The 14,465-nt window shown below is 33.6% G+C and overlaps 1 non-coding gene and 1 pseudogene across 1 annotated transcript; one reads left to right on the top strand and one right to left on the bottom strand.

The window, feature by feature from the left end:
• Positions 1 to 478: 478 nt before the first annotated feature.
• LOC105049353 (protein GRAVITROPIC IN THE LIGHT 1-like) lies at positions 479 to 10,245 on the top strand (annotated as a pseudogene).
• Positions 10,246 to 13,553: 3,308 nt separating this feature from the next.
• LOC114913616 (small nucleolar RNA R71) lies at positions 13,554 to 13,659 on the bottom strand. The gene has a single exon (XR_003799538.1). It is a non-coding gene; the product is annotated as a small nucleolar RNA R71 (small nucleolar RNA).
• Positions 13,660 to 14,465: the final 806 nt, after the last annotated feature.

Here is a 14,465-nt window from a genome sequence, read left to right as displayed (position 1 = left end):
ATGCTTGAGAAAAAATCCCAACCAGAACCTAAAAAACCCCTCCGATGTCCCTTAGGTGCCCTCCTTCCGCACAGATCTCCAAAAAAGAGAATGAAGTGAAAAGGCAAAGAAGTGAAAAAAAATAAAAGATCAGTGAAAAGGTCTTGCCCCTCTTTCCTTGTTTGCGTGGACTTTTCCCATATTTCCCCCGAATTTTTCCTCTATTTTTTTCGATCCTCAAGAGCCCAATCGAGTGGGAGGGTTGGAGCAGCAGCCGAACAGGGAAGCTTGGATGATGGGTTGGTTTGTGTTGGTATTTATATATAAGAGTTTAAATGGTATAAATAATTAGGATAAATTATCTAAATTTTTTTTGATATTTTTAATTTCAACATAATTTTTTAATTTTTTCAATAAAATATGTGTATTATCTAATTTATCGTAACCACCGAATCTGTCAAACGATGTCGGAGTTTGCTGTTAAGATACATACATGAAAATGAGGTATAATTAACTCATCTTAAAATCCTGGATTTCTCCTTTCGCATAAAGAAATAATGGAAAAGATAAGATCGATGCCATCTAATCTAGAATCATTGTTCAAGCTTTTCATCAAGATACTTTGCACCCCCACCGTTGCAACGCCATAGGCTCTAAAGGAGGTAGCGATATTGGTGTCATCCCGAGCAAAGATAAGCCAATCATCAAGAAGCTCAAGCTGTTAGGAAATCTCAAAGACAACTACTTCATCATGCTCTCCAAGTGTCACAAAGGTGAGAATGAGAAGCAGCAGCACTCGCAGAAGCTATCCTCCAAGGATAACGAGGTGATGGAATCCCTCCTCGTCAAGCTCTTCGCCAGTACCTTCACCATCAAGGCTGCTTATGCCCAACTCCAGGTGGCTCAATCCCCCTACGACCTTGACTCCATCCAATCCGCGAACGAGGTCATGGTCTACGAGCTCAAGCACATCTCCATCCTCAAGCAGTCCTACCTAACAAACCAACTCCATGTTAAAATACCTGCAAAAGAAGAAAAAAACAAGAGAAAGGTGGAGAGAAGAGAGGAGCTTTATTATCTTTGTTTCAATTTATTCAATATATTTCAGAGGTTATTTATACTAATGTACAAAACTCCATAAAAAAAAATAATAACAATTGATACCGAATCATTCTAACAAAGAAAAATGATATATAATTATACTAATAAAAAAATAATTGGATCATGTTAATAAAAAAATTATTATTAGGTTAATATGTAATTCTTAAAATCATACTAACACTCTCCTTCAAACTCAAGATGATGCTGTTTATGTCAATTTGAGTTTGAAAATTATTTTTTTTTATAAATAAAAATACTATAGAAGAGAAGACTAGTGCTCAAAGAAAAGGCAGCTGAAGGCTAATAATTTTTACGAATTAAAATACCACAGAAGAGAAAACTGACGTTTCAAATGAAGATGATTGAAGGCCGATGATCACTACAACAAAACTCATTTTTAGTGATAATTAATTAGAGGCAAAAGCCTAATTGCCACGAATGTAATTTAAGATAACAAAATTTAGTGACAAATTAAAATAATTACCATTAATATCTATTTTTTATCGATAAATGTATAAATTGTCATTATAAAATATATTTTATCGGCATTTATTAGTAATTACCATTATAAATCATATTAATATTGGCATTTATTAATAATTATCATTGTAAAATATATTTTTATCTATATTTATTAATAATAATTATTATAAACTATATTTTTATTGATATTTATTAATAATTATCATAATTTATTTATTATTTTTTATCCATGTGTATGGGCACCCCAGCACGCCCCCCTCCGGGCCAATTCCATACGTACTCTACTCTTGTTTCGTGCGTGGAGGAAATGTTTTCCGCTCTTTTCCGTGCACTAGCTCAACCCCACTTAAGATTTTCCACGGACTCCATGCTTCCTCCCAATTAGAATTTTTCCTTCCCTTGGCGCCCGCAAGGATGGGAAAAAAATTAGAGTAAAATCGAAAGAGAAACAAGGAGAGAGAGAGAGATCGGCATCGCTCCTCCCGTCGATCTCTCGTCGAAAGGGTAGAGAGAGATCGACGTCACTCCTTCCGTCGATCTTTCATCGAAAGGGAGACAAGGAGAGATACAGAGAGACTGGCGTCGCTCGTCCCATCGATCCCCCATCTCACAAAATCCGAATCCTCTCCGATCGATCCCTCCGATCTTTCCCATATAGTCGAGGATTCCGATCAATTCCTTCTTCCCCAAATTGGTCTTCCAATCGCCGTTCTCTAGGTTGCTTTTTTTTGTGATGGATGCCTTATTCCGGAGAGAAGTTCATTCAAAAATATAAAATTTTTGTATCCTATTTTGTCTGATTTATCTTAGATTTGTTGTTGCTTGGGGATTTTTACAGCATATTTCGATCGTTATCTTGTCATAGAAATGATTTTCTGATCCAAAATCTTATCTTTTTGATTGTAAATTGTATTAAAGATCAGGATTTTGGATCGCTGTTTGAGCTAAGTTCTCCCACTCGGAGGCATGCGCACGGTCGCAGCTCATCGAGTCGAACACCGATGCGCTTGTCTGCGTGCACGCGTAGCACTCATCTGCCGGCGATGACACCCCGACCTTGCCGTCGCCGTCGTCGCCAACACCGACGTCGGGGTAGAACCTTCATCGCTGTGGGATCCGGGTCCACCAAAAAATATAGAGAATGAAACACATTATTCATGGGTAGATGGACTTTAATAGCTTACCAGTGAGCGGAATGGGGGGAGGGGTGGCAGCGACGGCGAGTGGAGCTGATGTCGGCTAGTGGATTGCCGGATCCAGTGCGCATTTCATGTTACTCTCTTTCCCACACACTCATTTGAGTAGAAATTAGTGATTAGAATCATTTTAACCAAAAATTTCTATGCATGTGGATAGTGAGGGCATAAGTCGGCATCAGATCAAATTGGATGAGCAACTTATTTTCTATTTATATTTTTAGTTTATATTTAGCATTGGTTCTCTAAATTATAAGATTTTAGACAAATGCGTATCTTCATAATGATATGATTATTATATATGCTGATTTCAATCCTTTAGTTTATATTTGAATATTTTGACTTTTGTAATATATTTTGTGTAATGTACAAAATAAAAAAATATGCTGCATCTCCATTAATTTTTTTTTTAATTGTAGGATAGCTAATTATTATGGATAATCGTAAATGCAAGAGATAGATAGAGTGTAGTACAATGAGTAAGGATTACTTGGATGGGATAGAGAGTTTTCTCAATTCAGCATTCAAATTTGGATCTATTGATGGGAAAATCTCTTGTCCTTGCAAAAAGTATGCACGTTACTATCATAGAAACCATGCAGAGATTTATGATCATCTTGTAGTCAATGGTATAATGCATGGGTATGATGCTTTGGAGTCTATTACATATGCAACCATTTCTAATAGAGTCACTATTAATGGGGAAGAGACATCTAGAGACAATGATATGGTCGAAATGATACGTGAAGTATTTGGAGTTTATGATGAAGTAAATTTAAATTCAAATACAGAGCCTTTAAGTGAGGTAAATTTAAAAAAAATTGTAGAATCAAAATTCATGGAGCATTCTCTGCCAGATGTTGAAAAATTCAATAAAGTGATGGAAGATGCAGAGAAAGAATTATATCCAGGCTATAAGGATTTTACAAAATTATCTTTTTTGTTATATTTATATCATGTGAAGTGTTTGTATGGATGGTGCAACTCGAGCTTTAATGTGTTGTTAGATGTTCTGAGGCATGCATATCCTAACAGTGAGATACCAAAATCTTTCAATGAAGCAAAAAAAAGTTATTGAACCGCTGGGATTTAAGCATGAGAAGATTGATGCTTGTCCCAATGATTGTCTTTTATTTAGAAAGAAATATACTCATGATGATTCATGCTTAAAATGTAGGACTTCTCGATAGAAAAATAATGAAAATGATCAACTCAATGATGTGTCAACTTTAAAGAAACAGAAGAAGAAAAAAGTTCCTATGAAGATTATAAGGTATTTCTCCTTAAAACGGAGACTCCAAAGGTTGTTTATGTCATCTAAAACGGCAGATTTGATGAGATGGCATGCAAGAGACCGCAATAAAGAAAATGGTATTTTGAGGCATCCAGCTAATTCTGAAGCATGAAAAAATTTGGACCAAAGGTATCCAGAATTTGCTAAAGAGTGTCGTAATGTCAGGTTGGGGCTAGTTAGCAATGGTTTTAATCCGTTTGGGACAATACGAAGTGTATACAGCACATGGCCAGTGATTCTAATTTCATATAATTTGCCACCATGGAATTGTATGAAGCAAGAATACTTTATATTGTCATTGCTTATACCTGGCCCAAAGTTACCTGGAAATGATATTGATCTGTTCTTACAAACTCTTATAGAAGAGTTGATTGAGTTATGGGAGTTTGGTGTAGAAACATATGATGCTTCAACGAAGACGACATTTCAAATGCATCCAGCAATTATGTGGACTATAAATGATTTTTCAGTATATGAAAATCTTTCTAGTTGGTGCACCTATAGTCGATATGCATGTCCATCTTGTAATGTGGATATCTATTCGAGGAGGTTGACACATGAAAAGAAGTTCTGCCACATGGGTCATAGGTATTTCTTGGATTCTACATATAAATATAGGCATGATGCAAAATCATTTGATGGGTCTAAAGAATTGGGGCATAAACTTTTGGCTCGATCTGGATTTGATTTGTTGGATCAATTAAAAGGAATAAAGTTCAGTTTTGGAAAGATGAGTGTACCAACAGACGGGGTTCAAAAAGGAATATGGAGAAAGCAGAGTATTTTTTTTGAACTTCCTTATTGGGAGCACTATCTCATCAAGCATAATCTTGATCCAATGCATATAGAGATACATATATGTGGTAACCTTGTGCATACTTTATTGAATGTTGATAAGAAATCAAAGGACAACTTGAAGGCTCGTCGTGATTTGCAAGAGATGAAAATAAGACCAGAGTTATGGGCTGAAAAATGAGGTTCTAGAAGGGCTTATTTGCCCCCAGCATGTTTCACAATATCTCCTTATGAGAAAAATCTTTTTTATGAAGTCTTGGAAAATGTAAAGTTTTCATAAGGTTATGCATCAAATATATCACATTGTATTCGCAAGAATCATAAATTTTCTAGACTTAAGAGCCATGATTATCATGTTCTAATGAAGCAACTTATCCTTCTTGCAATACGAGAGATATTACCTGACAAAGTTAGTTTTGTTTTGATTGAGTTCTGTAGCTTCTTTCAAGGACTATGTAGTAAGTCTCTTAAAGTAGATGAGCTCGAGCTTTTTAAAAATTGTAAGCATATATGACCCTTCAATATAAAGCATTTTGGTGCACAATTTTTTTTTTTATTTTGTTTCTTTTAAACTGAATTGCTTCTTTTCTATAAATAGGTGATGATGTAGAAAAAACTAAGCAACAATCAATATAATAATAAAGAATCTAGAGACAGTGTTGCTTAGGATAGTGATATATACTCACAAGTGATGGGGACAGAAAGAGCTGGTAAAGTATGTGGTTTAGGACTTGGTCCAACTCCCTCTAGGATGTGGGGTAAAGGTAGTGTCGTTTCTTCAAGTAGCATGCCATCAAAGGAAAGAGTTCAGATACATAAGTTGCAAAAAGATATGAAAGTGATGTAACAACTTCATCTTGAGGAGATGAATGTCACGAAACATAAGCAAGAAAAATTAGAAGCTGAGTTGCTTCGATGAAATCATATATGAGTAGGTTCGTGCATCCTGAAGACTTGCCTTTAAGTTCAAATGATACAGCACATAGACAAGTAATATTTTCTTTTTGATAATTGTATATCATTTGTTGGATTAATGATAATCAAGTAAAATAATTTTTTTTTTTATTTTTTTAGTAGGTTTCAGATGCTGCTAGTGCTCATAGGAATACACAATAGATTCATGGACAATGCAACACTACTCTAATTCCTTTTGTATCTTAACCTCCAAGTCAAGGTAAAGCATTGTATTTTATGGAAGCTGTCTTGAGAACTTAGTTTGCTATAGCGGCTTATTTATTTTTTTTTGCTATTTCATTTAGGTCGTACTTTTTAAATGAAAGAAATATCAAAACAATTGGAATGTTGGACAATTGAAGAAGTTTCAAGTTTGAATTATTTGATTTTGAATAGTAAAATCTGGCTCTCGATATAATTAAACATACCTTATGTAAATTATTTGAGTTATTTGATTTTCTTAAATGTGGTTGGAGATGGGCTCTTGCTGATTAGTTTAGTATGCAAATTTATAGTGGCTTTACCATCATCAAAGTAGATCTACTACTACTTACTAGCTACCACTTACTAGGCTCTTGATATAGCATAAATTAAGTTTTCACCTACATATATAACTCCTATATCAAAGATAAGTAATTATAAGAAATAATATCTGCAACAGTATAAGTTAATTGCTTTTAGCTCCTGTAAATGATCAAAGAGATCTTTAGAATGACTTAAAGAATGAATTTCTTTTAGAAATATATGTGTATGCATGTAAATGTATCTAATATTAGATGCCAGTTCTCAAATGAATGTACACATTGAACCTAATAAATGCATAAGTGGTGGTAATCAGTGCATATATAATATTGGTCAATACAAATTTTAAAATTTTTTAGTTAATAGTCAAAGCCTATAGGGACAGAATTATAATAGTCTAGTGGTAAAGTCCAAAATATATTGTTCCTACAAAAAAAATAGAGCAAACTACTTTATAATATAGATTTCTTTTGCAAAACACCTCCATTAATAATATAAATATATACTCTAGAATCATCATAAGTTAAGTACATTCAATAAAAAATTTTACATCATAACTTTGAGACACTATGAAAGCAAAATAAAAAAAAAACAATCTGTTTGATACTTTTGTCTGCTATAATTTACAACCAAATCTGACGTTAACTGGGAGCAAAAGCTCCTAGCTATGATGAGAGATCTAGCTGGTTCTCTTTGCTAATTTGTTGCTACAATAACTATTACTGCTAGTGTAATGTCAAGTTTGCACTAAAGAGTAGCTAATATATTTTGGTACAATTTTTTTTGATATGACTTATGGTAGATTTATAATACCTTGTAGTCTTCAGCATTATTATTTTCCATGAACAAATTACAATATGTGCAGTTTCCAGCATAGGAGACAGGTTAGACAGGTAATACTTGAACTGTATTTAAATTTGAACCTTCAGTCGCAAAATTTTGCTATAATATAATATAATTTGGTAAGATTTTTGATCATAAATATAAATTCTGGGTCTAATGACAACTAGATGTCTATTTTTAATATAACAAATGAAGGAAACTGAATTCTTTCTCCTTTTTTCTTCAACAGAAACAGAAAGCAGTATTTTGTGATGAATTAGAGTTGGATTTTTATTAGGATTTCAGATCTCCCAGCTCCCAATTTGTCTCTTGGTCTCATATTTTTTGCACCATGAGTTCTTTGAACACTCAATTTTAATGGAAAGGTATTGTTTTGACAAGTGTGTTTCAGTGTAATATATTATTCAAAAATAGAGATCTGTATGCAAATTGAAAAAACTTATACTGCAACTTTTTAAGTAATAGCATCAATTATGCTGTTGCAAATTTCATGATTTAGTAATATATGAAATCTTTCTAGATACTTATTATTGATTTGAGAAGCTGAGCAACAATAATAGACCAATAATAGTAGATATCAGAGAGGGATTATATGATGCCAGTGAATATCAGATAAGAGATTTCAGCTGTTTCTAGAGCAGCAATCTTGCAGCTATTGTCTACTACCATGGCAATTTAATCAAGTCAAAGTAGATTATCATATAGTGGAAATGATACCACAAGCTATCTTTTGGATAATTATGATTCATGTATGTGTTTCTGTTCTGACTTCTGAGTTTTTATTAAGTCGTATATGCCTACGTTTAATGATTGATGCAGGCTTGATCCCTATTATAGTAATCTCAAATATTTGAGAGATAAGGAATTAAAACTATATCTATAAATAATTGGAGTTATATTTTGGTGGATCATATCTTATTTTTATTTTAATCTAGCTTTATTCCTCTTTCTATCAAAAAAAATTATATAGCATACAAATATATAATTCAGAGCAACTCTTTCTTGGCAATTGTATGGCAATACTAATTATCGTAAAATATAGAATTATGATTTTAACAGTAATTGTTGCAGCTGCAAAAGCTTAGATTTAGAGGTAATACTCATAGATTTTAACGACATAAATATTTACCAGTTTAAGATTTCAAAAAAAAAATTTGATGATTATAATTGCCATAATATATGTTCTAACCGTTGGTTGACTCATCCTATTACGGCATTAACAATTGTCAGCTTAAAATTTGAAAATCTTTTTTCGATGATTATAATTGCCGTAATAGGTGTTTCAAACTTGATTTGCCTAGTGCTCTATTACGGTAAAAATAAATACCACAAATAATTACCGTTAAAAACTCTGATCTTTTGCGGCAATTAAAAGGCCTTTACCAATGCTGCCCTTGATCACCGGTAAAATCTTTTTCGATGCTGCCTTAGGTGGCAGAATGCCTTTTGCCGATAAATACATTAGCGGCGAATATAATTGTCACTAAAAGCAATAAAAATCGCCATCAAAATCTATTTCTGTTGTAGTGGATTCTCGTGGATGAAAAATACCATAGAAGAGAATGTTAGCACTCAAATAGAAGATAGCTAAAGATTGATGATCCTTATAGACAAAAATACTATAGAAAAAAAAAACCTCAAACTAAGCAGTGAAGGAGCCAAAGGCAGGAAAATACCCCAAGAAAAAAAAACAACCCTAAATTGGGTGGGAAAGGAGCTAGAGGAAAAATGCCCAAAGAAAAGAAAAAAATCTCAAATTAGATGATGAAGAAGTTAGAGATAGAAAGACACTCAAAAGAAGGAAAAATTTCAAACAAGACGATGAAGGAGTCGTAGATAGAAAAACACCCAAATAGAAGGAAAAGGATTCAAATTGGGCGGTGAAGGAACCAAAGACAAAAAAAATAACCAAAGAAAAGGGAAAAAGGCCTCCAATTGAATAATGAATGAGCCAGAAAATATCCAAAGAGAAGGAAAAGACGGTGAAGAATAATTATGGTTCATCTAAAAATAAAGAATCTTTGGATCTTAATCTATCGTAAAAAAAAGATGATCTACAAATCCACTGAAGAATAGAAGACCTGTAGGGAAACAGAGATTCATAGATTAGCAATAGTGGCTACAGTAAAGATGAAAGAGATGACGGTGGTATATTAGGTGATCGATGGGTCTAATACTATGTTAAAATATATGCAAAAGAAGATGAAAACAATAGAGAGGTGGAGAAAAGAGAGATGCTTTATTATCTCTGTTTCAAGTTCATTTAATACATTTTAGAGATTATTTATATTAGTGTATAGACTCCATAAAAAGAAAATAATAACAACTGATACCGAATCATGCTAAAAAAGAAAAATGATGATAGAATCGTATCAATAAAGAAAAATACTATAGGATCACGTTAACAAAAAAATTATTATCAGATTAATGTGTAATCCCTAAAATCATGCTAACACTCCAATCCCCCGCTCCATCAGTCTCCGAGCCGGCCCTGGTGGCCCGAATCTAGGGGTAGCACAGCCTCCTCAAGACCTACTAGATCGCCACCAAGAAGCTCAAAGCTGAGCTCCAACATAAGGACTCTGAGATCCCCTCCCTCCAAGCCCAGCCCCAAGCCTTGGAGAAGCAGAATCGAGCCCTCAATGCCAGGCTCCCACCAGGCCGCTCGCTCTGTGCTCTCGATGACCTCCACCTCTCTGGTGAACCCCACCCATTTCCTCACCACACTGTGGTACACCATGAAATCGATCCACTTCTTCAGTAAGCTGTGGTTAAGAAGATGGAATCAGTCGAGTGGGACCTCAATGTCGCGGTCGGATCCATCCAGCCTAACATGCTTCGCTGGAAGCTGGCCACCGGATCTTCATCTTCGAATCATTCGTCTGCCAGAAAATATTCTCCAACTTCCATCTTTGGGACTTAACTAACCGATCCACTTAGGACCGGCGCCGATTCTTCGATGAGTTCACTAATCTCAAATTTGTGAAATTAAAGCAGATTGTCAATGGAAAAAGTCAAAAATTGGCATTAAGAAAGTTCTACGTAAGCATTTTAACGGCAAACTTCAATATCGGTTGATGATAGGCCAATATTGTAACAAATTGGATAGTATACATATTTGATTAAAAAAATTTAAAAATTATGCTAAAATTAAAAATTTTTAAAAAATATAAGATTTTTTAGATAATTAACCCAAATAATTATCAATCAATTTACAAATAGGGCCATATTAATTGCACCTTTATACTATCAACTATAAGAGATGTCAATGAATTTTAAATTTATCTTACATATAAATTTCATCTCTAAAAAATAAATTATTATATATTGTAAAATTATTTCATACCAATCTAATCTTAAACTGACTCCCGATTGAACCAACAATATATTCAAATTCTATTCGAAAAAATATACAAACTTCATATTTTAATCCAACTTTGGCTATTGATTTTTTGAGATTAATTTGTAAGATTATATTAAATCGATCTTACCTAACATGTCTCAAGCAGACCTAAATCTATAAACGGATTATTTATTATTAAATATTGAATCTTAAAATCAATCAGCAAATATGATGAATACTTAATTTAAGATGCTAGAGATACTAAATATTATAATTATTAATATTATTTTATTAAAAATTTAATGCTATCTAGTCTATTTTGCAGGTAATTGGGAGTTTGGGTTCATACGATTCAATTTGGACTCAAATTGGTTTAGATTTAAGTGAACCAAGCAATCAGCTCTTATTTCAGTATGAACGCAATTTAAAGATCAAGGATCAAGAAGCAACTTTTTCAATTAAAGATCCAGTTAAAAGATAAATAGAACTAAGTGTGAACACGACTTATTGATCAACGAAGGAGAATCAATATAAAGATCCAAGGATCCTTATTCACACTTCCATCTCTTTTTTCATGAAATCCTAGCCTCCTCACTCTATAAATAGAACCCCGAGGCCTCTCTCTTTTTCAATCAAGCCAACGCCTAAGTTCTCTTCAAGCTTCTCTCTTTCTCTCTCCCTCTTCCTCTTCTTCATAAGTCTAGGGGAGGTACTAACCCTAGCACAACATATTCCTCCATAGATCTCTTTTTCACATCCCATCAAATCTGGGAGAGGTTCTAATCCTAGTGCCGCTATCCTTTCTCTGTTACATATCCGCTTCCATCAACCTTTCTTCCTTGGAGTTTTTGTACCAAACCTTCTAGCCATCCTATCGCTGTCTGCATGGAGAAAGACGAAGGATTCAAGAAAACACATCCACCATCAGACGCAGCAAGAAGATCAACTTGATTTAGTTATCTTGTATCATAATTTTATTTTTTTTCTTTATGTATGCTTCTTTATTAGATTAATAAAAAGTAATTTTATTTTTCATGCTTCTTTCTTAGTATTTTTTTATAATTTATTATTTTTTTATATTTTTAAAATAATCAACTAAGATCCCTGTGGATACGATCCTGACTCATCCTATCTACATAGTAGTGAGTAGGGTTAATTTTGGTGGGCTACGATATGCATCAAATTTTGGCACCGTTATCGAAGATTTTGGCAGATTGTTTTGAAAAAAAAAATTTAAAATAAAAAAATCTATAAAATAAAAAAAAAAATTATTATTTTTTAAATTTTTATTTCTTACTTTAGATTGCTTGATTGCCTTTTATGTATTCTTTTTCAAAATTTCTACCTCATATTACTCTTCGTATATGGTAAATTTACTATTTTATATTTAGATTTTTTTATTTGCATGCATAAAAATATTTTTTATTTTCTATAACCTAGCAATTTACTGATTTCTATAGATTAGAATAATTTACTATTTTATATAATTAGTGATTTCCTACTTCATAAGTAGATTAGATTTTTAGCCTTTTATTTGGATTACGTAGTTATCTTTTATTCTTAACTGTAAGATTATCTTATTTGCTTAGTAAAGTAGTTATCTTATTTATTATTGTCTATTATTTCTAGTGATTTACTATTTTCTATAGCTTAAAATAATTTATTATCCTAAAAGTAGATTTGATTTATTGCTTTATTTGTAGAATACCTACTTGCCTTTTAATCTTAGTATGATTTACTTTTTATTTAGTTAGATTCACTTGATCTTCTAATATCTAATTAACCTAATTTAAAAACTTACTTTTTATTTCTTCTTGCTAAAAGATAACATAATATAAAAAGAATACAACGATAATACATAATACTTGACTAATATAAATAAATCAATTAAATTTTAAAATCCACTTAACATGTTTGGACATCTTTTCCTTTTGCATTGTATATTTTCATAAAAAAAAATCTTAAGGGCAAAGCCCTAATCAACATAAGGTGAAGATTTCATCACTCTTTCTTGATCCATAAATCACCATCTTGCAATTACATTGACCTAAATTTCTAATTTAAAATCAATTATACGTTGATCCTTAAGGATCCTCAAGCTCCGTAGGACAAGGAATCCTAAAAGTTAGATCAGGTTCAGGTTAGTCAGCTTAATTGGTGTCTAAAAAAGTGGTTCAGGGATTACATCTTGAAGAAAGGTGGTTCATTAATTGATTTCGTTCGCTAACTTGACCAACACAGTTGGTGTCTAAGGAAAGCAACGGAAGGATCCCCACCAACCTTACACTTACCTAGCCAGTTGAGCGGTTAGTCTGCTACTTGGAGTGCTTGAAGGTGACCTTGGCAGTTAGGAGCTGTCTAGATCTAGGATAACCCATAGATAGGATTGATTGAACCACTTGATTGTTAACTAAAAATATCAAATCTAATTAATTCTTCTCTATCTTCTTAGCATTAGAACTCTTTAGGTTCTCTTCTTTAGAATTCTTTTTCCTCCTCCTACTCTCCTCTTCTCTTTCCAAAAAAAAAACTTGTTGAAATTAAAACTCGATGAGATCTTTTGGGTGCATGCTAGGACGCCGATCATTACAACTTGATTTACACCCATTAGACCTAGAGCTAAAAATAATGATTCGAATAAACCAAATCAAAACCATGGATCCAAAACAAGAGAATGGCCCACCACGATAATTGAGAGAATATTTTACTCCCTCATCTTACACTTACTCATCATGTATCCAGCCTCCTCCTGTGGAGGCGGCACAATACGAAATCAAGTCCAGCATTATTCAAATGCTTCCATCATTCTATGGACTGACGAATGAGGATCCGTATAAATACTTGGATGAATTTCTTGAGATATGCTCCACAGTAAAAATTCAAAATTTCTCCAATGATGCCCTCAGGTTGAAACTGTTCCCTTTTTCACTTAAGGACAAAGTCAAGCATTGGTTAAACTCCCTAGATTCCATAATCATTTCAACTTGGGACCATCTTCAGAGAGAATTTCTCAAGAAATACTTTTCAATTGAAAAAATAAATCAAATTAGAAAAGTCATCACTAGTTTTTCCCAACTAGATGGTGAACTTTTTCATGAGACATGGAAAAGGTTAAGAGATCTTATTCATAAATGCCCCCACCACACTGTCCCCAAATGGCAACTTGTTTAGTATTTCTATGATGGTCTATTGGAGAAACATTGATAAATGATCGATGCATCGTGTGGTGGGACATTCATGCTAAAGAGTGAGGACGAGGCTTGGCAGCTCTTTGAAATACTTAGTGAGAACTCCCTACATCATATGTCTGCCATCTCTAGAGAACAATCCATGTCTCAACAGAAAAGAGATGGAATCTATCAGATTGAAAATGTTATGGATATCCACAGTAAGGTAGATGAGTTGTCCCAAAAATTAGACCGTCTTCTGAATATCGGACACTCTTCGATTCTACCTAATCCAGTGCAAGATGTTTGTGCATTGTGTGCAAGCTCGACTCATTTTGTTAGTGAATGTCCAATCGCACCTTAATTTTCTGAATTTGTGCATGAGCAGGTCCAGCAAGCTCAAGCCCAACAAGCTTGTAGATCAAAAAATGATCCATATTCGAACACTTATAACCCCGGCTGGAGAAACCATCCAAATTTTTTCTGAAGATCACAGTCAGTGGTTGGCCCTACTGTACCTAAACCAAATTATCAGGATCCGACATATAGGCATGGACCATACCATCAGTTTCAAAATACTCCTCAACCATCTATCACTGGTCACAGCTCAACTTTTGTGGATAAGGTTCTAAAAGTGCTAGAACGATTAGAAGTCAACACCCAGACCTTTAACTCCCACACGCAATCCATTGCTAAGTTAGAGACCCAAATAGGTCAACTAGCAGTCGCAGTCAGTAGGAGAGAAGGAGAAAAATTATCTAGCCAATCTGAGAGCAATCCGAGAGGAC

Source organism: Elaeis guineensis, chromosome 7 (genome assembly GCF_000442705.2).
Source record: "Elaeis guineensis isolate ETL-2024a chromosome 7, EG11, whole genome shotgun sequence".
In the NCBI taxonomy this organism is placed as follows: domain Eukaryota; kingdom Viridiplantae; phylum Streptophyta; class Magnoliopsida; order Arecales; family Arecaceae; genus Elaeis; species Elaeis guineensis.
This window is presented reverse-complemented; position numbering and strand designations above follow the sequence as displayed.